Consider the following 26,973-nt stretch of genomic DNA (forward strand, 5'->3'; position numbering starts at 1 on the left):
ACTGTCCCATTTGGAAAAACAACATCCACTTCATAAGGCCCTAACCACCTTGTTCTTAACTTACCTTGGAAGTTCTCGAAACGGGAGTCATAGAGTAGAGCCCAGTTATCTTTCTGGAACTGCTTTTGCTTGATGGTTCTATCATGCCACCTGCTTCTTTGTTGTTGTATCATGGTTGTTTGATGGATGGCATCCAGTCTCTTCTCGTCCAATTCCTAAAGCTGCTGCAACCTGGCTGTCTGTGCATCAGTCAAGTCAAGGTTAACAGCTAAAGCAGTTCTTAAAGTTTTGATTTCAAACTCTACAGGGAAAACAACATTTTTTCCAAAAACTAATTCATAAGGTGAAAAGCCCGTAGTATTCCTCCAAGTAGTTCTATAGGCCCATAATGCCTCAGGCAACCTTTGAAACCAGTCCCTTCTATTCTCCTTTATTGTTTTTGTCAAGATGGCTTCTGTGACTTTATTGGTGCTTTCTACCTGCCCATTTGCCTGGGGGTGATAAGGTGTAGTCATTTTGTGCTTAATATGATATTTCTGAAGTGTATCCTTGAAGCCATGAGAGTTGAAAGGAGGTCCTCCATCCATGACTAATTCTCTAAGCAATCCAAACCTAACAAAGATCTCTTCAAATAAAATGTTAGTACTGCTTCTTCATTAGCTTTAAGGAGTGCCTTAGCTTCTACCCATTTAGTCATATAATCTGTGCATACTAATATGTACACTCTTTGATTGGATGGGGGATTAATGGGACCTATAAAATCTAATGCCCATCTCTCAAAAGGTTCAAGAATTACCTGGGGATTGAGTGGCATTTCATCCCTGTGATTAGGCTGGCCCATTCTTTGACAGCTATCACAGGCCTTCACATATTTCCTTGCATCTTTGAAGAGTGAGGGCCAATAATAACCCATTCTGAGTACCTTGTGTGTTGTTCTTTTGTCTGCAAAATGCCCTCCACAAGGGCCATCGTGACAAGCTTTTAATACATCATAAATTTCATCTTCACCAATGCATCTCCGGATTTCCTGATCGAGTCCTATGTGGAAAAGACACCCGCTTATCCAGCTGTACCTAGCACTTTGCTGTATGATCTTTCTTTTTTCCCTGTGTGATAGGTGCGACGGTAATTTTCCTGTAACTAAATAGTTGGCAATGTCTGCATACCAAGGTGAGTGAGGAGATACTGCAAATAAATATTCATCAGGAAAAGAATCATCTACTGGAATGTTTTCATCGGTTTTTAATCGAGAAAGGAAATCAGCAACTACATTTTCTTTACCTGGCCTATCTACAATTGTGATGTCAAATTCTTGTAATAATAATAACCATCTGGTAACTCGAGCATTTGTAACTGATTTATTCATTAGATATTTAATGGTCGAGTGGTCAGTATGCACAAAAGTAGTGTAGCCAGTAATATAATGTCGAAACTTATTGATAGCATAAATGACTGCTAGGAATTCCTTCTCAGTGACTGTATAATTCAGCTCAGCTGGTGTCATATTCTTACTGATAAAATAAATGGCATAGGGAAGATTGTTTTCTTCTTGGCCCAAGATAGCTCCAATTGCAGTATCTGAGGCATCAGAGGATATATGAAAGGGTAGTGCCCAATCAGGTCCTCTCAAAATGGGAGCTATAGACAACTGATGTTTAAGTTCATTAAATGCTTTTTCACAATCATCAGTCCACTTAAATTCAGCATTTTTTGTTAATAACACAAATAGAGGAGAAGCTATTTTGGAAAAAATCTTAATAAATCTTCTATAATATCCAGCATGTCCTAAAAAGCTTCTTACATCAGTCTATGTTTTGGGGATAGGGAGGGTTTGAATTACCTGTATTTTGGCTGGATCGACTTGAATTCCTAGGAATGAGATGAAGTGACCTAATACAATACCTTGATTCATCATCATATGACATTTTTCTGTGCTTAAGGCAAGGTGTGCTTCTACACATCGCTTAAGTACTTTTTCAAGATTCTGCAATGCATCCTCAAAAGTCACTCCATAAGGAGTAAAGTCATCCATAAATATTTCTAAGGAATCATTTAGCATATCAGAAAAAATCCCTATCACTGCTCTTTGAAATGTTGCTGGAGCATTACATAGCCCAAATGGAAGGACCCTGTAAGCAAAGGTCCCCCATGGGCTAGTAAACGTGGTCTTGTCCTAGTCTTGGGGTGCAATCTTAATCTGATTATATCCACTAAATCCTTCCAAAAATGAAAAGAATTTCTTACCTGCCAAATTATCTAATACCTGATCAATGAATGGTAAAGAGAAATGGTCTTTCTGGGTGGCTTATTCAGAGCTCTGTAATCCACACATACTCTCCATTTGCCATTTTTCTTGGGTACAATTACAAGTGGGGAAACCCACTCACTATCAGATATCGGGTATATAAATCCTGCATTCAACAGTTTTTGAAGTTCCTCCTTCACAATTTCCCTTAGATTGGGATTCATCCGCCGCTGGGGTTGACAGACTGGGCGGGATCCTTCTTTAATATAAATGCAGTGGGTGCATAGCTCAGGAGAGATCCCCTTCATGTCTGTATAATCCCATGCAAATGCTTCTTTATTTTCCCGGAGTAACTTTATTAACTGTTGTTTTTCATTATCAGTTAAGTTAGGATTTATATTTAATGTTTTGGCAGGCTCAATTTCTATTGTTGTACTTTTGGAGGGGCTGCCTACTATTGTCTGAGATAAATTTTTAGTTTTCAGGTTCTGCTGAGATTCAGATTCCAAAATTGCAGTGAAGTGATTATACATTTCTGGGCTGACCGAAGAAGGTTCAGAAATGAAGCTGCTGATTAATTCATATTCGGTAGAGTCTTTGAAAGTTAAAGCTTTTCCGATGGTCAAGATAGGTTGGGTTTCTTCATCCTCATAATCTACCCATACAGAGTTGTCATTATTAATCATGGGTGTAGCATGAGGATAAAGGGTAAGTTGTTTGGTTTCCTGCCCATTAGAGATGGTCATTGATCCTGACCTACAGCTGATGAAAGCATCCGCTGTAGCTAGCCAAGGTCTTCTTAGAATCAGTGGATGACCCCCCAACTTTGTTTTAGTTTGTAACACCACAAAATCAGCTGGGTAATTCCAGGATTCTACAGAGATTATTAGATCTTCAATGACTCCTTCAGGTTTAATTGTAGAGCGATCAGCCAGCTCTAGAATGGTTGGTGTTTCCCTAATAAAGTTTTTTAACTGCAGCAATTGTGCTGTTTCAAGTGTCATAATGTTTATTGCAGCACCTAAATCTACTATAACTTTAGAGACAAAAGTTTTTCCAACTTGAACTGTTACTATAGGGTGACCAGGGTCACCATATTTCACAGGAGGATCTTTTTCTGTCATTAAAGCAGTCATCTCTCCCATCACATGAACTGTGAGGCGGTCCTTAGTTTTTCTTCCAGGTTTTTTTATGCAAATATCTCTAACAATCCTAACATAAATGGGAACATCTCTTAGCGCTTGCGAAAATGGAATTTTAACATATAAATTCTGCAGTTCTCCTAAAAGGTTAAAAGCAGGTTGCTCAAGTGTTTTGGTGAGAGACAGACGTTCAGGGAATGGCGGATCTGTTGTTTGATCATTGTTGTTAGATGCTGATTCAACTGTTTCAGCATTATTGTTAGCTGGTTTTTCTTTTCCAACTTCCTCTTTATCAAAGTCAGTAATGTCATCAATGATGGGTTCAACAACTCTCCCTGAGCGAAGATGGATATCGTTACATTGCATGGGGGAGATAGGCTGATTTTGAATATCAATTGCTTGCAAAGCTTTATTGTTATTTGGGTTGGGGTTGGGTTGCACAGGCAGCTGTGGTCTAATTTCTTGGTTAGAGGAGTATTGGATGGTAAGGAAAGAGATTGTTGATGCTGAGGAAATGGCATCTGCTGGGCTGCCCAGTTCGGATTCCATTGATTAAAATACGATTGTTGGGGAGCCCAAGGATTCCATATGGTATGATCAGGAAAAGGAAGACTTGGTTACTGTATGGGTAGAAAATTCATCGTATTAAAGGGTGGGTACTGCATTTGGTTCATGGGTGGGTAATTTGTTTGAAAAGGAGAATGATTATTCCAACGACTAAATGTTGTGTTAGAATTCATACCTTTTCTTTGTGGCCATTGCCTCTTCTGTGTCATCAGGTACACTGCTTCAGCCTCTTCTTCAGTTGACTGCAATGCTGCTTTTATTCCAGGCAGAGAGGGGCATTGCTGGGTCTCATGGTCCTTTTCACAGATCGTGCAGATTGGTACCTTATCTAGTGGGCATTCCCTGAGTGGGTGTTTTTCTCTGCATTTAGAACAAAAAATAGCTAGGGCAGCTTCTGCTTCTGCCTGTTTCTTTTTTACCTGCAGAGCATCAATTTGTGAAGCAAAAGAGCTTAACATCTCAGTTTTAAATTCTTCCAAAAAATTACCTATTTCGGCCCTTGTTGCTCCTCCACTTGCTAACTTCAGGACTCTTGAATATACGTTGTCCCTGCTTTTTTATCTGCTTACTTCTCCTCTTGAACATCTCATGCAGAGGTTGATAATTTCGTCAAATGGTTCCTTGGAAATGTCCCCTTTTCCAAGAATATTCAACATGTCCAAGCAGTCATCTCGTACCCCTTTCAGCAGTATTGTTTTCAGAATATCTTTACTCATGGTAGGGTGGTCAGACCGCTGCAGATTATACTGCAATCTTTCCACAAAGTCCTCCAGATTCTTGTCCTCCTTCTGAACCATTTTAAACAACTCTTCCTTCCTCTCTCTTGTTCGGCAGTAATCCTGATATTTGGCCAGAAAGCTTTCTTTCATCTGATCCCAGTAGTGATTTCCTGAGCTCCTAAGCTCATAAACCACCTTAACGCATTCCCTTTCAGTGTTGCTGGAAACAGTTTTAGTTTCTGATTAAGGCTCACATAATCATAACTCCTACATAGCATATCAAATTCAAAGAGGAATTCATCCGGGTCTTCAGAGGATAACCCATGAAAGTTGGGTAATGCTGAAAGTGGAATGTTCTTCATAGGGGTTACTCCTCTCGGGAGCTACCCAATAGGGAACTCCAGGGTAGAGAGTGAGTTTTCCCCCCTTCCTTCTGCTCTGTTATCCTCCATTGGTATTTTTCCTGAATCGCTTGCTTTATCTTCTGTATCTTCTGTCTCTTCAGGTTCTTCTACCGATTCCTCAGTGTATTCTAGTACTTCCAGCTTCCTTTCAGGTCCTAGTACTTCCTCCGTCTGTTGATCTGTTTGTGAGGAATACTAGATCTGAGGTCTCCGGGAACTCGTCCTCTGTGATGTCTCGGCCTTTGAGATAATTTCATCAATAAAGGTTTTTATTCCTCCTCCGCCATTGCCGCCTGTGAAATTAGGTTTCCTGCGTCCTCTCATGCACCTGTTATTCTTAAAAAGAAATCATTAATGCTTTTAAAATCTCTAGTCGCCTTCCCCGGCATCGGCGCCAAAATGTTGGCTGCTTGGATTGTTTATTGATTAAACAGTCGAGTACCACATTAATTTGTCAACCCGGGAAAGTCCTTTTATTTCAAAGGTGACCTCGTACTGTATGTACTTAATTCTAAAAGCATTAATAGTTGTAGTATACACAATTCAATTTTCTGTCAAACTCCTTACTCTATGTTATAACAGTTAAAGTATTTTGCAGAGATAAAATGAAAGCAGTTAACTAAGAATACAAATCTACAAAGAGAAATAATGGTTGTTCTGTTAGCAGACGATCACGACCCTATCCTCAGGGTAAGGATGTTTAGCACCTGCCCCTGTAACCAAGTTGCTAATACACACTGCAATTCCAAATCACCGGTGAAGTATTCTTTTACAATATCAAGCAATTAACGAAACAGAGTATCAGCAAAAGGAAATTATTAGAGGTAATGCTACAGAATCCAAACAGAGTACCAGCAAAAGGAAATTATCAAACACACTCACACACTAACAGGAAATAAATGTGTGAATCTTGTGAAGAAGGTGGGCCCTGTTGGGACTCACAATTGACCTATTTTTGACCTTATCTTTTACCGTATTATTACCCTTTTGCAATCATAAGTTGAAAGCTTTTATTTTATAATGACATATTAACCCCAAGGTATGAAGTAACCTTCCGCATATCTATGTTTAATTGTTTATTTCATATTCGTGAATATCTTTATACTTATCCTTGGAAACGCTGACTAAATTGTCAAATAATTGTCTTAAGCTTGCAGGAGTTATAATGTATAGTTGCTGTAACACCAAAAACAACAACTACGCAGTTGCTGCAACACCAGAAACAGCAACTACGCAGTTGCTGCAACACCAAAAGCAGCAACTCCGTAGTTGCTACAGTCAGCAACAGCAATTACCTAAAGCAAGCTATTTTGTAACAGCCACGAACAACAGATGGCAGCTATCTAAAGAATCTTGACGTGGCATAATCAAGCGGAAGTCTAAAGAAAGAAGAACACAGTCAGCATGAACAGCATGGGGAAATGGCGAAGGAATATGAAGATCCCGAGAAGACGGTCAAAGTCAGTTACCCGCTGTGTAACAGCTAAAGCTCAAGAAAAGAATGTATTATCATACTGTTGTAACAGCACTCTGAATTGCTTATTTTTGACAAGATGGGTTAACTGAATAGGCTGTAATACTCTATTGTAATAGATGTCTCCTCTATAAAGAGGAGACATCTACATGAAACAGGAGTTAGTCGGTGTCTATGGTCAGTCTGTAATCGAGATTCTGAGAACATCAGCAAGTCTGAACTCTATTGTATTTAATCTTTTTGGCAGATGAATATAAAACTGTTTTGAGCACTTAATCCCGTCTTCGTTTTCCTGGGGAATCTTGTGAGAGGGACTGGGCCCACCTTCCTCACAAGATTCACCCATTTACTTTCCTGTCAAGTGTGTAAGTGTGCAGTAATTTCTTTCTGGTACTCTGTTTGGGTTTGATAGCATTACCTCTGGTATTATTTGTTTTGCTAGTACTATGTTTCATTAATCACTTGAGTTTGTTTCTCACCGGTGAATAAGAGTGCAGTGTGAATTAGTAAATCTGATTACAGGGGCAGGTGCTGAACGTCCCCATCTGGAGGATAGGGTCCTGATCCTCTGCCAACAGAGCATCCATTATTTCGCTTTCCAGATTCGTAGTTTTAATTAATTGCTTTCATCTTAACAAGTACTGTAATGACATAGCGTAAGAATTACGTATACTACAGCTTTCGATGCTTTTAGACTTTAAGTACATACAGTACGCAGTAGCCTTTGAAATAAAAAGACTTTCCCTGGTTGACAATTAATGTGGTACTTGAATGTTTAATTCATAAACAATTCAACTAGCCAACATTTTGGCGCCGTTGCCGGGGAAGGCAACTAAAGAATTCTAAAAGCATTAATGGTTTCTTTGTGAAAATAACAGGTGTATGAGAGGACGCAAGAAACCTAATTTTACAGGCGGCAAAGGAGGAAGGAAGACTTACATCGACGAAATCATCTCTAAGGCCGAAGCATCACAGAGGACGAGTTCCCAGAGACCCCAGATCCAATACTCCTCACAAACAGATCAACGGACGGAGGAAGTGATAGGACCTGAGAGGAAGCTGGAAGCACCAGAGTACACCGAGGAACCGGTAGAGGAACCTGAAGAAACAGAAGACACAGAAGATAAAGCGAGTGATTCAGGGAAGATACCGATGGAGGATAACAGAACAGAAGGGAGAGGGGAAAACTCGCTCTCTACCCTGGAATTTCCTATTGGGGAACTTCCGAGAGGAACAAATCCCATGAAAAATATTCCACTCTCGGCATTACCCAATTTCCATGGGTTGTCCTCCGAAGATCCGGACGAATTCCTCTTCGAATTCGACATACTGTGTAGAAGCTATGATTACATAAGTCCTAATCAGAAGCTGAAATTGTTTCCAGCAACACTAAAAGGGAACGCATTGAGGTGGTTTATGAGCTTGGGAGCTCAGGCAATCACCACCTGGGACCAAATGAAAGAGGGATTTCTGGCTAAGTATCAAGACTACTACCAGACAAGAGAAAGAAAGGAAGAATTGTTTAAAATGGTCCAGAAAGAGGACGAGAATTTGGAAGATTTCGTGGAAAGATTACAGTATAATCTGCAGCGGTCTGATCATCCTAATATGAGCAAAGACATTTTGAAGACCATACTGCTGAAAGGGGTAAGAGATGATTGCCTGGACATGCTGAACATGATTGGAAAAGGGGACATTTCTAAAGAACCCTTTGATGAAATTATTAAGCTCTGTATGCGGTGTTCAAGGGGAGCGGCAGGCAGATCGAAAAGCAGAGATAATGTGTATTCAAGGGTTCAGAAGTCAGCCAGTGGAGGAGCAACAAGAGCTGAGATAGGTAACTTATTAGAAGAATTTAAAACTGAAATGCTAAGTTCTTTTGCTTCACAGATTGATGCTCTGCAGGTCAAGAAGAAACAGGCAGAAGTAGAAGCTGCTCTGGCAATTTTCTGTTCAAAATGCAACGAAAAACATCCACTTAGAGAATGCCCACTGGATAGGATGCCTATATGCACAATCTGCGAGAAGGATCATGAAACACAGCAATGCCCCTCTCTGCCTGGAATCAAAGCAGCACTGCAAACAACTGAAGAAGAAGCTGAAGCGGTGTACCTAATTACTCAGAGGAGGCAATGGCCGCAAAGACAAGGTACGAGCTCTAATACAACATTCAATCGTTGGAATAATAATTCTCCTTTTTACCCACCCATGAATCAAATGCAATACCTACCCTTCAACACAATGAGCTTTCCACTTATGCAGCAACCAAATATCCCTTTTCCTGACCCTACTATGTGGAATCCTTGGGCCCCCCAGCAACCATACTTTAATCAATGGAACCCAAACTGGGCAGCCCAACAGATACCTTTTCCTCAACAACAACAATCTCTTTCCTTACCATTTAATAATCCTCCGAATAATCAGGCAATGAGACCACAGCTGCCTGTACAACCTAACCCCAATCCGAATAATAATAAGGCCTTGCAAGTTATTGACATTCAGAGTCAGTCTATTCCTCCCCTGCAATGTAATGATATCCACCTTCGCTCAGGGAGAATAGTTGAACCTATTATAGATGATATCACGGACTCTGACAAAGAAGAGACTAGAAAAGAGAAACCAGCTAACCATAGTACTGAAACAGTAGAAACAGCACCTAACAATAATGACCAAACGGTAGACCCACCATTCCCTGAAAGACTGACTCTCACTAAAGTACCTGAACAACCTACCTTCAATCTTTTAGGAGAGTTACAGAACTTGTATGTCAAAATCCCATTATTGCAAGCACTAAGGGATGTTCCTATATACGCTAGAACTATTAGAGACATCTGTGTAAAGAAACCTGGAAGGAAGGCTAAAGACCCCCTCACAGTTCATGTGATGGGGGAATTAACTGCCTTAATGACTGAAAAAGATTATCCTGTCAAGTATGGTGACCCTGGGCACCCTACAGTAACAGTCCAGGTTGGAAAAACCTTTATCTCTAAAGTCTTAGTAGACTTAGGAGCTGCAATAAACATCATGACTCTCGAAACAGCTCAATTGCTCCAGCTGAAAAACTTTATCAGGGAAACTCCTACTATCTTAGAATTAGCTGACCGTTCTACGATCAAACCTGAAGGGGTCATTGAAGACCTTATAATCTCTGTAGAATCCTGGAACTACCCGGTTGACTTTGTGGTCTTACAAACCAAAACAAAGTTGGGGGGTCATCCGTTGATTCTAGGGAGACCTTGGTTGGCTACAGCAGATGCTTTCATCAGCTGTAGATCTGGATCAATGACCATCTCCAATGGACAAGAAACTAAACAGCTGACCCTCTATCCCCATGCCACTCCCATGATTAACAGTGATAATTCTATATGGGTAGACTATGAGGATGAGGAAACCCAACCGATATTAACTATTGGGCAAGCTTTGACCTTTAAAGATTCCACCGAAGATGAACTAATTAGCAGTTTTATTTCTGAACCCTCTTCGGTTAATCCAGAAACATCTAATCACTTCGCTGCAATCCTAGAACCTGAATCCCAGCAGAATATGAATGATGAAAACTTATGCCAGACAGCATTAGGCAACTCTTCCAAGAGCACAACAGTTGAAATTGAGCCTGGTAAAACGCTGAATATAAATCCTGATTTGACTGATGATGAAAAACAGAAATTAATAAAGTTACTCCAAGCAAACAAAGAGGCATTCGCATGGGACTACACAGACATGAAAGGAATCTCCCCTGAATTATGTACTCATCGTATATACATTAAGGAGGGATCCCGACCAGTCTGTCAACCCCAACGAAGAATGAACCCTAACCTCAGAGAAATTGTGAAGGAGGAACTCCAAAAACTTTTAAATGCAGGATTCATATATCCAATATCTGACAGCGAGTGGGTTTCTCCACTCGTAATTGTACCAAAGAAGAATGGGAAATGGCGAGTATGTGTAGACTATAGATCATTAAATAAAGCAACCCAAAAAGATCATTTCCCTTTACCTTTTATTGATCAAGTATTGGATAATTTAGCAGGTAAGAAATTCTTCTCATTCTTGGATGGGTTTAGTGGATACAACCAAATCAGGATTGCACCCCAGGATCAGGACAAAACCACATTTACCAGCCCATGGGGAACCTTTGCCTATAGAGTACTGCCATTTGGGTTGTGTAATTCTCCAGCGACATTTCAGAGAGCGGTGATAGGAATCTTTTCTGATATGTTAAACGATTCATTAGAAATATTCATGGACGACTTGACTCCTTATGGAGTGACCTTTGAAGATGCCCTGCAAAACCTTGAAAAAGTACTCAAGAGGTGTATTGAAGCACACCTCGCTTTAAGCACTGAAAAGTGCCACATGATGATGAACCAGGGCATTGTATTAGGTCATTTCATTTCATTTTTAGGAATCCAAGTCGACCCAGCTAAGATTCAGGTGATTCAAAACCTTCCTATCCCCAAAACACAAACAGAGGTGAGAAGTTTTTTAGGACATGCCGGATATTACAGAAGATTTATTAAGGATTTTTCTAAAATAGCTTCTCCTTTGTTTGTGTTATTAATGAAAAATGTTGAATTCAAGTGGACTGATGACTGTGAGACTGCATTCAATAAACTTAAGCATCAGTTGTCCACAGCTCCTATCTTGAGAGGACCCGACTGGGTATTACCCTTTCACATTTCCTCTGATGCCTCAGACACAGCAATTGGAGCTGTCCTGGGTCAGGAAGAAAACAATCTCCCCTATGCTATCTATTTCATTAGCAAAAACATGACACCAGCTGAGTTAAATTATACAGTAACTGAGAAAGAATTTTTAGCAGTTATTTATGCTATTAATAAATTTCGGCATTATATTACTGGCTATACTACCTTTGTGCATACAGACCACTCGGCCATCAAGTATTTAATGAATAAATCAATTACTAATGCTCGAGTCACCAGGTGGTTATTACTATTACAGGAATTTGATATCACAATTGTAGATAGGCCAGGAAAAGAAAATGTAGTTGCTGATTTTCTTTCTCATTTAAAAGCCAATGAAAATGCTCCAGTAGATGATTCTTTTCCTGATGAGTATCTATTTGCAGTATCTGCTCACTCACCTTGGTATGCAGACATTGCCAATTACCTAGTTGCAGGAAAATTACCATCACACCTATCACACAGAGAAAGAAGGAAGATCATCCAGCAAAGTGCTAGGTACAGCTGGATAAGCGGGTGTCTGTTCCATACGGGAATAGATCAAGAAATCAGGAGATGCGTTGGGGAAGATGAGATTTATGACATATTGAAAGCTTGTCACGATGGTCCTTGTGGAGGACATTTTGCAGATAAAAGAACAGCTCACAAGGTACTTAGAATGGGTTATTACTGGCCATCACTTTTTAAAGATGCAAAAAAATATGTGAAGGCTTGTGACAGCTGCCAAAGAATGGGCCAGCCCAACCATAGGGATGAAATGCCACTCAACCCTCAGGTAACTCTCGAACCCTTTGAGAAATGGGCATTAGACTTTGTAGGTCCCATTAATCCTCCATCCAATCAAAGAGTTTACATTTTAGTATGCACAGATTACATGACTAAATGGGTAGAGGCCAAAGAACTCATTAAAGCTAATGAAGAAGCAGTACTAACATTCCTATTTGAAGAAATCTTTGTTAGATTTGGACTACCCAGAGAATTAGTCACTGATGGAGGACCTCCTTTTAATTCTCACGGTTTCAAAGATACGCTTCAGAAATATCATATCAAGCATAAGATGACCACACCTTACCACCCCCAATCAAATGGGCAGGTGGAAAGCACAAACAAGGTCATAGAAGCTATCTTAACAAAAACAATAAAGGAGAATAGAAGGGACTGGTTTCAGCGTTTGCCCGAGGCTCTTTGGGCCTACAGAACCACCTGGAGAAACACAACAGGATTTTCACCCTATGAATTGGTTTTTGGAAAGAATGCTATTTTTCCTGTAGAATTTGAAATTAAAACCTTAAGAACTGCCTTAGCTGTTAACCTTGATTTAACTGATGCACAGACAGCCAGGTTGCAGCAGTTGCAGGAACTGGACGAGAAAAGACTGGATGTCGTCCACCAAACAACTATGATACAGCAACAAAGGAGCAGATGGCATGACAGAACCATTAAGCAAAAGCAGTTCCAGAAAGGTAACTGGGCTCTTCTTTATGACTCACGTTTCGAGAACTTTCAAGGGAAGCTGAGAACAAGATGGTTGGGACCGTATGAAGTGGATACTGTTTTCCCAAATGGAACAGTTAGACTATTAACAATCGATGGAAGTAGAACACCACTGTTAGTGAATGGCTACCGACTTCGGTTGTATCAGCGGCCGGTTTCCAAAGAGGACTTTAAAGCCACTTGCATGGCAATAAAACAGTATTCTTTTCCAGGGGAACTTGCTGTCCCTCAAAGCACTTGAATTTCTATTATTTATGTAATTTTTAGGACTAGACATTTTTTTAGGAACTAATAAATCCTGCCAAGGATTGCAATATTATATTTTGAGATTTTGCAGATATAGCATGGAAAGTAGCTGAGAGCAAAGGCTTCAAAAGGAATTACTGGGCGGACTCTGAATTCCTGTTGCTGCAACACCATTTCCTGTTGCTGCAACACCAATTCCCGTTGCTGCAACACCATTTCCTGTTGCTGCAACACCAATTCCCGTTGCTGCAACACCACTTCCTGTTGCTGCAACACCATTTCCTGTTGCTGCAACACCATTTCCTGTTGCTGCAACACCATTTCCTGTTGCTGCAACACCATTTCCTGTTGCTGCAACACCATTTCCCGTGGCTGCAACACCATGTTGCTGCGGCATTATCCCCGTTGCTGCAACACCACTTCCCGTTGTCCCAACATTATTCCTGTTGCTGTAACACTAGTTCCATTACTTCAGCACATTCCCCGTTTTTACAAACGTTTCCCCCTAATCCCAGTTGCTCCAACGGTAATTCTCTGTTGCTGCAACACCAATCTCGGTGCCACGACAGTGCTTCCCGATCCGAAATATCCTTTCCACACGAAATATACCACCTTTCGTGATGATTACAGTACCTCACCGTCACTTCCCGTCATTATCATTATAAATCACCCATATTCCCGTGCTTTCAGATCCGCGGTAATGATTATAATTTGACAGCGGACGAGAAAAGACTTTTTGACGCAGCGATCCAAAAAGGTAAAGGACGAAGGTACGCACGTTTATGAATAAGCATTAAATAATAGATAAGCGGAAAAAGGCTGATAGGTCCACCAAATGATTGCATTTCCCAATCATATCATTCACACGTAGGAAGGGGGGGGTTACCAAAGCAATTTCCATAATGGTTAACCACGCCAACCACTGCCACCCTTAATTCTCCCAGTTGTATGTAAAAACTACAGCATGTTACCATTTGTGATGTATACTCTGAGTTGAAATCGGTAGCTCGGCCCCGAATTCTGAAGATTTACCGAGACAACAGCCATGGGAGGAACCCTTATCACTCATGAACCAGGCACGACAGCAGTTCTGGAGCTCTTTCCGGAAATTTACCAAATTTTCCTGCAAGCCGGATGGATAGAATATTTCAGGAGACTTCCGGACTTTGACAAACAGCAAGTCCTGGAATTCACATGCAATTTTACAGAAGGATTCTCTGTCGTCCAAGGAATTCAAGTTCCGGTTACGGAAGAATTCATCGCCGAAGTCACCGGACTCCCAGCCACTGGTACAAGGTGGTTCAGCAGGAAGCACCTGATTCTGAACGCGCAGCAAGACTTTCTCCGTCCGGGCGAGGAAGTAGAAACCAAGGGCAGAGGTGTAGCATTGCGGTCGTTACCTCAACCATGGCCAAGAGTCGCTGAATTCTTCAAGCAGTATCTGACATGCGAAGGTCGTTACCAGGTAATCTACCAGCACGACTTCGTTCTGTTAAATCACTTAAGAAATGGTCAATTATTGAACATGCCATATTATTTGCTGGGTTGTCTTAAAAATATGGCATGATATGCTATGAAAGCGAAGAATCCAGCCCTCTCCCTAAAACACCATCGCCTAATCCAACTGCTGATTAACAGAGCTCTTCCTCTGAACATCCCTCCACCCCCCATTAATCCCCATCCGGAGGAAAGAATTCCACAGCCTGTGCAGGGTAGTCCTCATCAAGAAGAGGAAACTCCTCGTCAAGCTGAGGACACACCTCAGCGAGACCAGGAGCCTCCTCAACAAACGGACGACACCCCTGAGCAAACCCCTTCGGAAAACCCTCAGAAGACAGAGCATATCCCCGAAAAACCCCAGCAAACACCTCTGCATGTTACAGAAAATGAACAAGCAGCAGCGGAATTAACCATGTCTCCCAAAAGAACCAATTCTCCCGCCCCCATACTCAGTATCTCTACTGATGATTCCGACGATAATATCCCAATTACGCAGCTTAAAAGAAAAATGCAGCAGGCAAAGAAAACCCCAGTAAAAAGAAGAAGAACGAGGGTTTCAACCAAAGCACCCACCACCCCGACTACTGTTCCGACCTCAAGAGCCAGCAGGAAGAGAAAAACACCTCAATTCCCTGCCTTTTTACCAAAAAGAAAATCGGCAGTAGTTGGATCCCCTGATTCCTCCAGCCCACCATCCATTGCTTTAAAACCCCGCACTCCAGCCACTTCTCGAAACCCTTCTCCCTCACCCACAGAGGCTGAGATGCAGAGCGTTCATAGCTTCGTGGCATCATATCTTAAGACAGCTGATACACAAGAACCAGCTGCCGACACCCAGAATGATAGTGAGCAAGTGGCTGCAACACAAGAACCAGCCACTACCCCAGGTGAGACACAAGAACCACCTGTGGGAAATATTGATCAAATTGACATAGCAGAACCTCTGCCTCCACTGGAATCTACTGTCTCATAGGATCAACCTACTATACCCGCCCTGCAAGAAGAAATTGAGTTTCTGAAAGCTCAGATTCAGGATTACCAGGAAGAGATAATAAGGATCAGGGAAGCATATCAAGAAGAATTCAGCCTGCATGTTTTAGCAAGAGCAGCCTCGGCAGCAGAGAAAAGCAAAGATATCGAATATCTGTGTACAAGTTGTGGTGAGATATATGCTCAGGCAGGGTATAGGTTAGTGCAAGAACCAATAAAGGAAGCCCCCGAGGCTGAAAATGAAACAAAGGAGCCCGCTGATGCTGAAGTAAAAATTCCACAATTCTCTGCTGAGACAGAAAGACCTGTTGCTACACAAGAACCAACAGGATCTGTAGAAAAAGTGCAGTCAGGAAGCCCTGTTGATACACAAGAACCAACAGGAGCTTCAGAAGAAGTACAGTCAGAAAGCCCTGTTGATACACAAGAACCAACAGGAGTTTCAGAGGAAGTGCAGACAGAGAAACCTGTTGATACACAAGAACCAACAGGAGCTTCAGCAGAAGTGCAGTCAGTGAGACCTGTTGCTACACAAGAACCAACAGGTCATCCAGAGAACATGCAAGACCAAGACCAGGAACTTACTGACACACAAGAACCAGTAAGTTCCTCAGAGGCTGCACAAGAACAAATGAAGGAGCTTCCCGACGCTATGCAGGAAGAGAAGAAAGAAGAGGATACAGATTCACCCCAGCCTACCCAGACTATTATGGAAGAAGAGGATACAGATTCACCTCGGCCTACCCAGACTATTATGGAAGAAGAGGATACAGATTCACCTCGGCCTACCCAGACTATTATGGAAGAAGAGGAAAAAGATACAGATTCACCCCGGCCTGCCCAGACTACTATGGAAGAAGAGCAAACAGTTTCAGAAGGGAATAAGGAAGAATTGAATTCACCTAGCAAGAAGCAAGGAGCAGAAGAAGAAAAAGAGACAGATTCACCCCGGACCACCAAAATCAATCTGGAGAACAATGAATTAGCCCAACAGGAGGAAGAAGCTCTGGTTAAAGATGAAGAGAAAGATGCTGGATCATCCCAGCCCACTTCAACAGAACAGATGATTCTGGTTGATGCCTGTATGCAAACAGAGCCTCCCACTGTTACGGATGCATGTATAGAAACAGAAAGCTTTCAGGAATTGAAACGTACATGGTGGAGAGAATATCACCAGTCTCAAGGCAAAGCGTTTGAACAACAGAAAGGGACCTGGTTTGACCATGCTTATAGGAACTGGGAAGCACTGGAACAGTGCAGGGCCCAGTATAAAGAAATTAAGGAACTAAAACACAGGATGTCCCTGATGTTTGAGTTATGCCAAAGGATGCTCGCCACAAGGAAACCCTCCTTCAACTATGCCACATTCTTAAGGGAAAGGCTTGCATTTATTCAGCTGAAGGCCATCAAAGAGGGGAGGCCTCATCAAGTGGTCACAGCAGATCAGTTTATGAAGACTTTTGCAGAGGCACCCAAGAGCGACCAAAACCTGCTATGTGAATTGTACCTCCATAATGAGGCTTTGTCTGAAGAAAGAAATATGAATATGACACCTGTAGTAGGTGACATACAATTGAGAGCGTTCATCTCCTTTTTGGCGAATCAGCTTACCTGGAAAAATGCCTATGTCTCAGGCCTCCAAAACGAACAGAATTGCCTTTTGTGGATTCGGGCTGAACCACAGAACGCTGCCACTTTCATTTTGCAACACTTAAAAATGATAGACAATGATGATATGAAGGATCATGTTATGAGACTGCGAACAGAGGTCCTAACAGACTGTCAGCAGTATGTAAAGACCAAAGCATCATTGGCTGTGAAAGCAAATAAACTATTTTGGGATAACTGCCCCGCAGAAAGAAAAGAATATCACCCGTATAATCCATCAAATCTGCAAGTAGCATTATCAAGGGTACCTCGGTATGTTGAATGCGTGCAACATTGTGCTGAGAACTGGATAGGTTACAAATTCAAGTTCCCACTCTTATGGTTGCCGAGTGATCAGTATAAGGGTCAGTTTGGACTTTCTAACAGAGAAGAGGCAGCAGTATGGAAACATATACGAATTGTTTGTGGTTTCAGAGACAAGTTTGATGTTACTCCCTACAGCTATTGTCTTAGTAATCTGCATTGTTCGTCCCAGTTCTCCGACTCAGACTCAGAGTAGACATTGCATGGGGACATGCAATCTCTTCAGTTGGGGGGGATGTTGGGACTCACAATTGACCTATTTTTGACCTTATATTTTGCCGTATTATTACCCTTTTGCAGTCATAAGTTGAAAGCTTTTATTTTATAATGACATATTAACCACAAGGTATGAAGTAACCTTTCGCAAATCTATGTTTAATTGTTTATTTCATATTCGTGAATATCTTTATACTTATCCTTGGAAACGCTGACTAAATTGTCAAATAATTGTCTTAAGCTTGCAGGAGTTATAATGTATAGTTGTTGTAACACCAAAAACAGCAACTACGCAGTTGCTGCAACACCAGAAACAGCAACTACGCAGTTGCTACAACACCAGAAACAGCAACTACGCAGTTGCTACAGTCATCAACAACAATTACCTAAAGCAAGCTATTTTGTAACAGCCACGAACAACAGATGGCAGCTATCTAAAGAATCTTGACGTGGCATAATCAAGCGGAAGTCTAAAGAAAGAAGAACACAGTCAGCATGAACAGCATGGGGAAATGGCGAAGGAATATGAAGATCCCGAGAAGACGGTCAAAGTCAGTTACCCGCTGTGTAACAGCTAAAGCTCAAGAAAAGAATGTATTATCATAATGTTGTAACAGCACTCTGAATTGCTTATTTTTGACAAGATGGGTTAACTGAATAGGCTGTAATACTCTATTGTAATAGATGTCTCCTCTATAAAGAGGAGACATCTACATGAAACAGGAGTTAGTCGGTGTCTATGGTCAGTCTGTAATCGAGATTCTGAGAACATCAGCAAGTCTGAACTCTATTGTATTTAATCTTTTTGGCAGATGAATATAAAACTGTTTTGAGCACTTAATCCCGTCTTCGTTTTCCTGGGGAATCTTGTGAGAGGGACTGGGCCCACCTTCCTCACAAGATTCACCCATTTACTTTCCTGTCAAGTGTGTAAGTGTGCAGTAATTTCTTTCTGGTACTCTGTTTGGGTTTGATAGCATTACCTCTGGTATTCTTTGTTTTGCTAGTACTCTGTTTCATTAATCACTTGAGTTTGTTTCTCACCAGTGAATAAGAGTGCAGTGTGCATTAGTAAATCTGATTACAGGGGTAGGTGCTGAACGTCCCCATCTGGAGGATAGGGTCCTGATCCTCTGCCAACAGAGCATCCATTATTTCGCTTTCCAGATTCGTAGTTTTAATTAATTGCTTTCATCTTAAAAAGTACTGTAATGACATAGCGTAAGAATTACATATACTACAGCTTTCGATGCTTTTAGACTTTAAGTACATACAGTACGCAGTAGCCTTTGAAATAAAAAGACTTTCCCTGGTTGACAATTAATGTGGTACTTGAATGTTTAATTCATAAACAATTCAACTAGCCAACAGGCCCTGTCCTTCTCACAAGATTCCCCAGAACACAAATGCTGGATTAGGTGCTCAGAACAACCTTTTATTCATCTACCAAAATGTCCAGTTACAATAAAGATTCAGACTTGCTTTTTGTCTTTCCCAAAATTCCCCTTACAACTTGTTTCCTTTTCTCCCCCCTTTCTACTATAGATGTCTCCTCTTTATAGAGGAGACATCTATTACAATAGACCGTCATAGTTCATTCAGTTAAACCTTTTTGTCAAAAATAAGAAATCCATCCTTGTTACAGGATGTCATTACAACAGTGTGATGGTTTATTCCTTCTTGGTCTCTTACTGTTACACAGCTGGTAAACAAACTTCAACCGTCTTCTTGGAATCCTCGTACTATCCTTTGCTGCTTCATTATTGCTGATTTAGTAAACTCATGCTGTTCCTGGTGTTTTAGCAACTGTAACCGTGTTTTACCCTTTCTGGACAGTTGTTGATCGTGTTGTGTCAGCATGGAACTCTGTCGATCTTCTGATAGTTGCTGTTTGTCTTTTCCGGTATTCCAGTTGTTGCAAAATAACGTTTTCCCTGCTTTAGATAGTTGTTGTTGTTGGTGTTGTAGCAACTGCGTAGTTGTTGTTTCTGGTGTTGCAGCAACTACGTAGTTGTTGTTTCTGGTGTTGCAGCAACTACGAATTATAATTTCTGTAGACTTTAGACAGTTCAACAGTTACTTAGCAACTTGGTTAACTTCTCCAAAGATAATTATAAAGATAACATGAATATGTAATGAATAATTAAACATATAGTAATGCAGAGAGTTACTTCATACCTTGGAATGATTGGGTCATTATATAATCAAAGCTTTCAACTTATGGACTGAAAAAGGGTAATATTATAGCAAAAATACAAGGTCAAAAATGGTCAATTTGGAGTCCTAACAGTAGGCACTTTAGTATGGAAAGTATATAGGGACACTCTTATCGAATGGTTATGCATTAGACAACATGAACACATACTTGTGCTCCCCATACCATCAGGTATATATTGGGATACCCCACTAGGTTTATATCCTTTAGCCACAGGTAACCAAGTCAGCCGCCTTGTAAACGTGATACACCAAACACAACATTTGGGGATATCAGTCATCCTACATTAAGTCGTTGGTTTCAACTAAGGTTTATATAACGGTTCATGGATACTTGGCAAACCCTCTTACCTAGCATTACCCATTTTGATTTATTTTTTGTTTCGTGTCATAAAATTAACTACCAATGATAACATGTCGAACCTATGTAGTTGCTTCTTAGCCTCACATTAGGTAATTCAATGTAAATTTTAATTTTAATCATCCCTCAATGAATCATCTCTTCTCCTTCTACTCTTGATATAAATTCATCGTGGTTGAACCATTGTGTTCACCTCATAGTTCCCTTTCATCATCTGATACTAAAGGCTCTTCACAAGGAGTTCATCTTGAACTTTCATAGTCACTTGAAGCTCAAGTCTTTGAACTTGTAATTTCCCCAAGTATCCAACCCCTTGCCTCTCTTCCTCCACCTCGAGACTCATTTTTGTCTTAGGATTTTGATCCAGAAACCCCTAAGAGTCCACATAGGTTTGTTTTATTCCATCTGAATCCATTATTCGATCCATTTGTGATATCTCCTCAACATCCTTATAGTCCATACAACAACCCTGGTGTTCCTTTGGAGTTATCTCCTCATCCATATCGGATTCCTCCTCGCCAATTATTTCCACCTATGGCTTCAGAAGGTGAGATTCCAACCTCTCCTCGAGGTCTTTTGGAAGTCTCCGCTACTCACACTCCTAGTGTTGATAATGAATCTGAATATGACTTTCCTCCAAAAGGCTTTCCTTATGTAGGAAGATTTCCATCTCAACCACCTCCTAAAAACAGTGGGCCTATGCTTCCACATGGTTATACAACCTTGGCTCAACTAGTTTCAGGAACTCCTAGTGCTTCTTCATTATACCAAATCCAATTTGGTCATCGAATTCTATGCCTACTTCCAGTCTATTTATTCCTAACATGACCTCTCAAATCCCTGTACAAACTGACATTACTTCAGTTCCAATTCAACCAATGATTCCATCACAACCATTACCTTCATTTAACCCTTCCATTCCAGTGAAACCAATAGTTTCATTTTATATGTCTATAAGTTCCTCGATTCCCCCATTAAGTGGAAAAAATGTGCCACCACCTCATTCCTAGCATGGGGAAAAATTCCAAATATCCCTCTCGTTTCAAGAGGAACCCATGTGAGTGGATCACAACCTCACATGGTTGGAGTGAGTCAAATTGTTAGTGGCATTCCTAATCCTTTTGATTTATCTAGGGCAGGTAATATCTAGTATCAACAGCCTTATACAGCCCAAATACCTCTCCAACAATCTTATGTTCCATATGGTTCACAAGCACTGCAAAATCCACCTTATATCCCACAAGTAGGTCCTCATGTGCAACCTGGTCAAAATCCTATTCCTGGTGCATATGGTAAAATCCCAATTGGAACTTATCAGTACCAATGGGGAATCCCTCAAGGAACTGTTCAACAACCTTTACTGCAATAAACGAAACCTTTACAGTAGCAAGGGAAACTTTTGCAACATCAAGGGCAACCTTTGGAGCAGTTTCAACAGCCTTTTCAAAAACAAACACAGTTTTTCCAACAACCAAACCAACCCTTGTATCCAAAAGGTCAACCATTGCAGCAGCAAGGTCAGCCCTTGCAGCAGCAAGCTCAACCTTTATATCAACAAGGTCAAATTTTCCAGACACAAGGTCAACCCCTACAACAGCAAATCCAACAAATTTCTTACCAGGGTCAACAATTGCAACAACCTTACAATCCATATGCCACGTACAATGTTTATCCACCTTATGGTTATCAACGGCCTATGGCAGGTCACTATCAACCCTACCCTCAGCCAAATCCACCTTATGGTTAAGGTATCCCTCATTGGGGGAAAAACCAGGCCCCTTATGGTCAAAATCCTCCACTTTCGGGGCAGAACCCTTACCAACAAGGTTGGAACCCGCAGACTGGGCCTTATCAAAGGCCTTATATGCCTCTTAACCCAAAATTTCCATTTTTAGTGACGTTGGAACTATCGGATGTCTTGAGGCTTCCTAACGATCTGATACTTCATTCGCATTATTAGCCTCCAATTCTCACAAAATTCCTAGTGATTTCCCCAAATTCGAAGGAAAAGCTAAAGAGGACCCTCAGGCCCATGTGATGACATATCACTTATGGTGTTCTTCCAATTCCTACATTGATGATTATGTTCATCTTCGCCTCTTTCAGCGAACCTTGACAAGTGTTGTCGCAAAGTGGTACATCGAGTTGCCTTGAGATACCTATGCAGACTTCAACTCTTTAGCCATGGACTTCTTCACCCACTTCCATTACCAATTTATTTTGAGACTAGTACCCACTTTCTTACATCTTTGAAATAGGATACCACGACCCATATCTCCGATCACATCCATGAATGGAGACATCATCATTGCCTCATCAATTTTGAAATCGCTAATGAGTCGTTAACCAAATGGTTCACTAAGTCATTCATAAAAAAAATCGTTGTAGATATAGCAATGGGAGGTTGTGTGACCAAGGATCAAGCTATTGCCTATGCCTAGTATTTGGATTTGGTTTATTCCCAATCTGGAATGCTATATGAAATTTTCCCTGATGCTCCAAGACCATATTTGGATCTAGCATCTTCGAAGTCTCCAAATGTGCCACCTGTTGATGGTATCATTAGATAAATATCCCAAACCCCATTGAATCCTGGTAAAACCTCTAAGGTTAATGTCATCCAGTCTACCATGGCAGACAAAGCCTCGAAAGGTAAGAAAAAGGGTACAGGTAAAGAAAAATATGATACCTTGAAATAGGATCCTTCTGAGCCATCTCTGATGATGCCTCCAAACAAAAGAAGAAATATCCTTGCCTCATTTTTTAGGAAGATCATTACACCAAGGATTGTCCCCAACATGCAGAGGTTGGTCGTTTATTGAAAGGGACCCCGACTGTATTGAAAGAGCCATTCCCATCTCAGCAGACTTAGTTGGTAGACCAACCACAATCCCCTACCTTTTCTTGTTCTTAGGTTTACATGATGAGTGTCGTAGGACCTATCTCCATTGCCACCCATTCAAAAGATTATCAAAGTCCTCAAAAGAAGACAGTGGAAAAGGAAGCCACAGATACACCTTCTAATTCCTCTCCACCAATTTCTGGTCCTCTCCATATCGAGAGACCAGGGAAAATTTTAAGAACCCCCCCTAAATTTACATGTATAATAAATGGGCGAATCTCCATGGTATATAGGAAAAATGGAAGGCGATTTTATCAATAATATGATATGTATATATAATTTTTTGGCGAATATCTCACCAGGCATGGCGAATATTTTATTCAATTATAAAATCTTGTGTTTATTGAGTACACAAATGAAATCATTGCATTTTTTTAAAATATCTTTTGAAATCAAAATTACCGAAATTACATATCGATAACCTAGTAGGTGTAGGGTAAAATTCACCCGTGCCATTCACAGAAAGCATGAGAAAAAACCTAATACTATATATAAAACCAAGAAAAATTCAAATCATCACTTCTAGGGAACTTGTAACCACCCTGCCAATACACAAGTATGTTCCTGTTTGCAATTAGAAAAATTACCCAAATTACAATCTGTTTACTCCAGCATATGTTGGAAAGTTATAGAAGGATGACTAGTGCAATCAATCCATTCCTTTTAGCTCTGGATTTGTTTCAGTTTAAAACAAAAGTATACAAATATAGTTGTCCAATGTCTATGCTTTAACCATTCACCTTAAGATGTTTTTACAATATAATTTCCTAAGTCTATTTAATATCTTCATTATCATAAAAACCAACCTATATCCATCTTAACTCCACATCTACCACTCTTAGGGGGATGAAATCTATTTATCCCTCTGAGCACTTGGTAGACCCAGAATTAAGATGGATCTAAGATGATAGAATTTCCCCTTTAAATAGTCTATGCTCACATGAATACCATGGTATTACCATGGGTTATCATAAAGCTAGAGCTTAAAAATTACTATTAGTAATTTATAAAAATTAATAAAATTAATAGTTGATTTTTATTTTATTTTTTATTTTAACCAAGCTAAAATGTTTAACATACATTAAATTACAACATCCATTTTTACTCTTGATCGGATCAAATATTTTTTCACTCTATGCTAGTTTGCATATCACGATATTTGATACCTCTCGGGGGTTAGTAGATCTAGAGTAAAGATGGATCTATGATGGTTTAATTCCCCCATTTAAATAGGCTACATTCCAAGTGAATACCATGGGTCAATACCATGTTCCATTTTGGTGAATACCATGGGTCAATACCATGTGCCATTTTTATTTTTATTAATGCTAATATTGGGGTTAATAATGTTTTTTTGCATGGTATTAATAACAATCTAGTCCATGGTATTTGTCCCATAGTATTTTGCCCATAGGTTTCACCTAAATATAACACATTTTTTTAGTGTTCATAAATATAAAGTGACTTATGGAGTAAATATAAAAAAATGTTTAATCTGTTTACCATACCTCTCATTTATTTATATTTTTATTAATTTACCATACCTGTTTTACAAATACGGTATTTTTATTAATTTACCATACCTGTTTCATAAATAGAACGAGGGTTATGGACTAAATATAAAAAGAGGTTTTATTTATTTACCATGCGTCTAGTTTATTTATATTTTTATTTATTTACCATACCTTTTGAGTAAGTATAAAAAGACGTTTTATTTATTTACCATACCTCCACTTTACTTATATTTTTATTTGTTTACACCCTTGCATGTATATAAGGTGACTTATGGAGTAAATATAAAAAATATTTTATTTATTTACCATACTTCTCATTTATTTATATTTTTATTAATTTACCATACCTCTTTTATAAATATGGTATTTGGGCCTTTGGCCCATAGGATTCACTTAAATAAAACCTATTCTTGAAAATGTGCGAATGGATTCACTTAAATAAAACCTATTCTTGAAAATGGGCGAATGGAAGGTTGTAACTCCTAATTTCAAGGGCTAAATTTACCATTTTTACCCTCTCCCTTAAAAGAAGGTGGGCTATTTGAGGTGATTTGTAAAAATGTACTATGATACAAAATAATTGCCCACTAAAAATTTAAAACCCCTTAATTTCGCCAAAGGGCGAACATTCGCCCCTAAAATCACCCCTACGAGAGACATAATAATGAATCTGTCATCCAACTGCGTCCCAAATATTTGCTTTAGAAGTCATCCTATAATCCGAACACTAGAGCTGCTCAACATTACAGTATTCTCAAAGACTTAGCTCAAGCGCCTTTGACGATGTCTGCTTTTGAAGTTCTCCAAACTTGTCCAACGCAAAAGAAATCATTGTTGTCTACTATAGGAGGCGTCAATCTTGTCGATTTGAACTTGATTACTTTCAATCTAGAAAACCATGTTCCTCGTCTTCCTCATCAAATTACATTTTTTATTGAAGTCATTATAAAAGGAAAGACGATTCATCAGACTATCATTGATGAAGGTGATTCCATCTGCATCATGTCTATTTCATGTTGGAAAGCCATCGACTCTCCATCTCTCAACCAGTCCCCGAACACCTTAGAAGCCTTTTATGGCAAAAGCTACCATCTTTATGGTATTCTCACAAGTGTTCCGATCACCTTGGAAGGAAAGATTTTTGAGTTAGAAGTAGAAGTTGTAGATGCGAATTTGAATTACAACCTTCTACTTGGGCGAAGTTGGACCCATGACATGTTTTGTGTGGTTTCTTCTTTGTTTTGGGTGCTATTTTTTCCTCATGAAGGAAAAATTGTCATGGTTGATCAATTGTCCTTTTTCTCTTCTAGTGCTTCGAATGACAATGTACCATATGCGGGAAGTACTATTATTCCATATGAGAGTGTGGGGGTAGGTCTTTTCAAAGATTTTTCTTTAATGGGAAATTTTTCTCTCCCACCTCCGCATGTTGCCTCGATCAACATGATCTCTATCTCCAATGATCCTTGGATCATCCCTACTCTGGATCAGGTTGATTCTTTTGGTGATTATATATCGCTAAGTCCTTTCGAACAAGCCCATCAAGAAGTTGTCTTGGCTTCAGCGACTGCTTCAAAAAGTCATGTTGTTCTGAGTATGCACCTCGATACGTATTCGCAATCTCCTTGGCTTGGTTCTTGGGATTCTCTGTATCCCTTAATTGAGATATTCCCCACTGACGAGAGTATTGTTGAGGTTATGTCTCTTGAAAAAACTCCTTGGAATGATGCCCATCATCATTCCTCGTTTCTTCCAAGCTTAAGTGAGATTCCTTCATGTCATGAAGCTTTTGTTTCTCATAACCCGACGCATCCACTTCAAACACCTATTTTTTTGCACGAAGATTTGTCCGAAGGTAATATGGGAAATTTTAATGCTTCATTTGAATTTCCCATTGAACTTTCTGTCCAACCTAAATTTGTCAAAATCTTTCAACTGGGGGCATCTTTTCCTCATCATGAGATTAATATTTCCTCACCTCCTTTTATGAGACCACCTCACCGAATTTTTACCGTTCACCCATTATCATACTAGGGTATTTATCCTATGACTCGTAACCCTCACTCGCTTGAGGGGCATGGGGGCATAGACATTTATGAATGTTATTCCATTATTTGGCTGATTTGATGCTTACACGTCATGCCAATGGTAAAACTTCAGTTTCATTCTCTGTTGATCGATTACCAGAGTCCAAAAATGGGCTCCATCTGAACCTTTTACATGTGATCATCCATGTAATTACTTTCGTACATTAGTGTGTGAATTCATTGGTGTGCATTTTTTATCTTTTGGTGTGATTGTTTGCTTTGCA

The sequence above is a fragment of the Pinus tabuliformis genome, chromosome 3_2, assembly GCF_031772625.1.
Source record: "Pinus tabuliformis cultivar Carrire ecotype Pingquan chromosome 3_2, CPIR1, whole genome shotgun sequence".
Taxonomy (NCBI): domain Eukaryota; kingdom Viridiplantae; phylum Streptophyta; class Pinopsida; order Pinales; family Pinaceae; genus Pinus; species Pinus tabuliformis.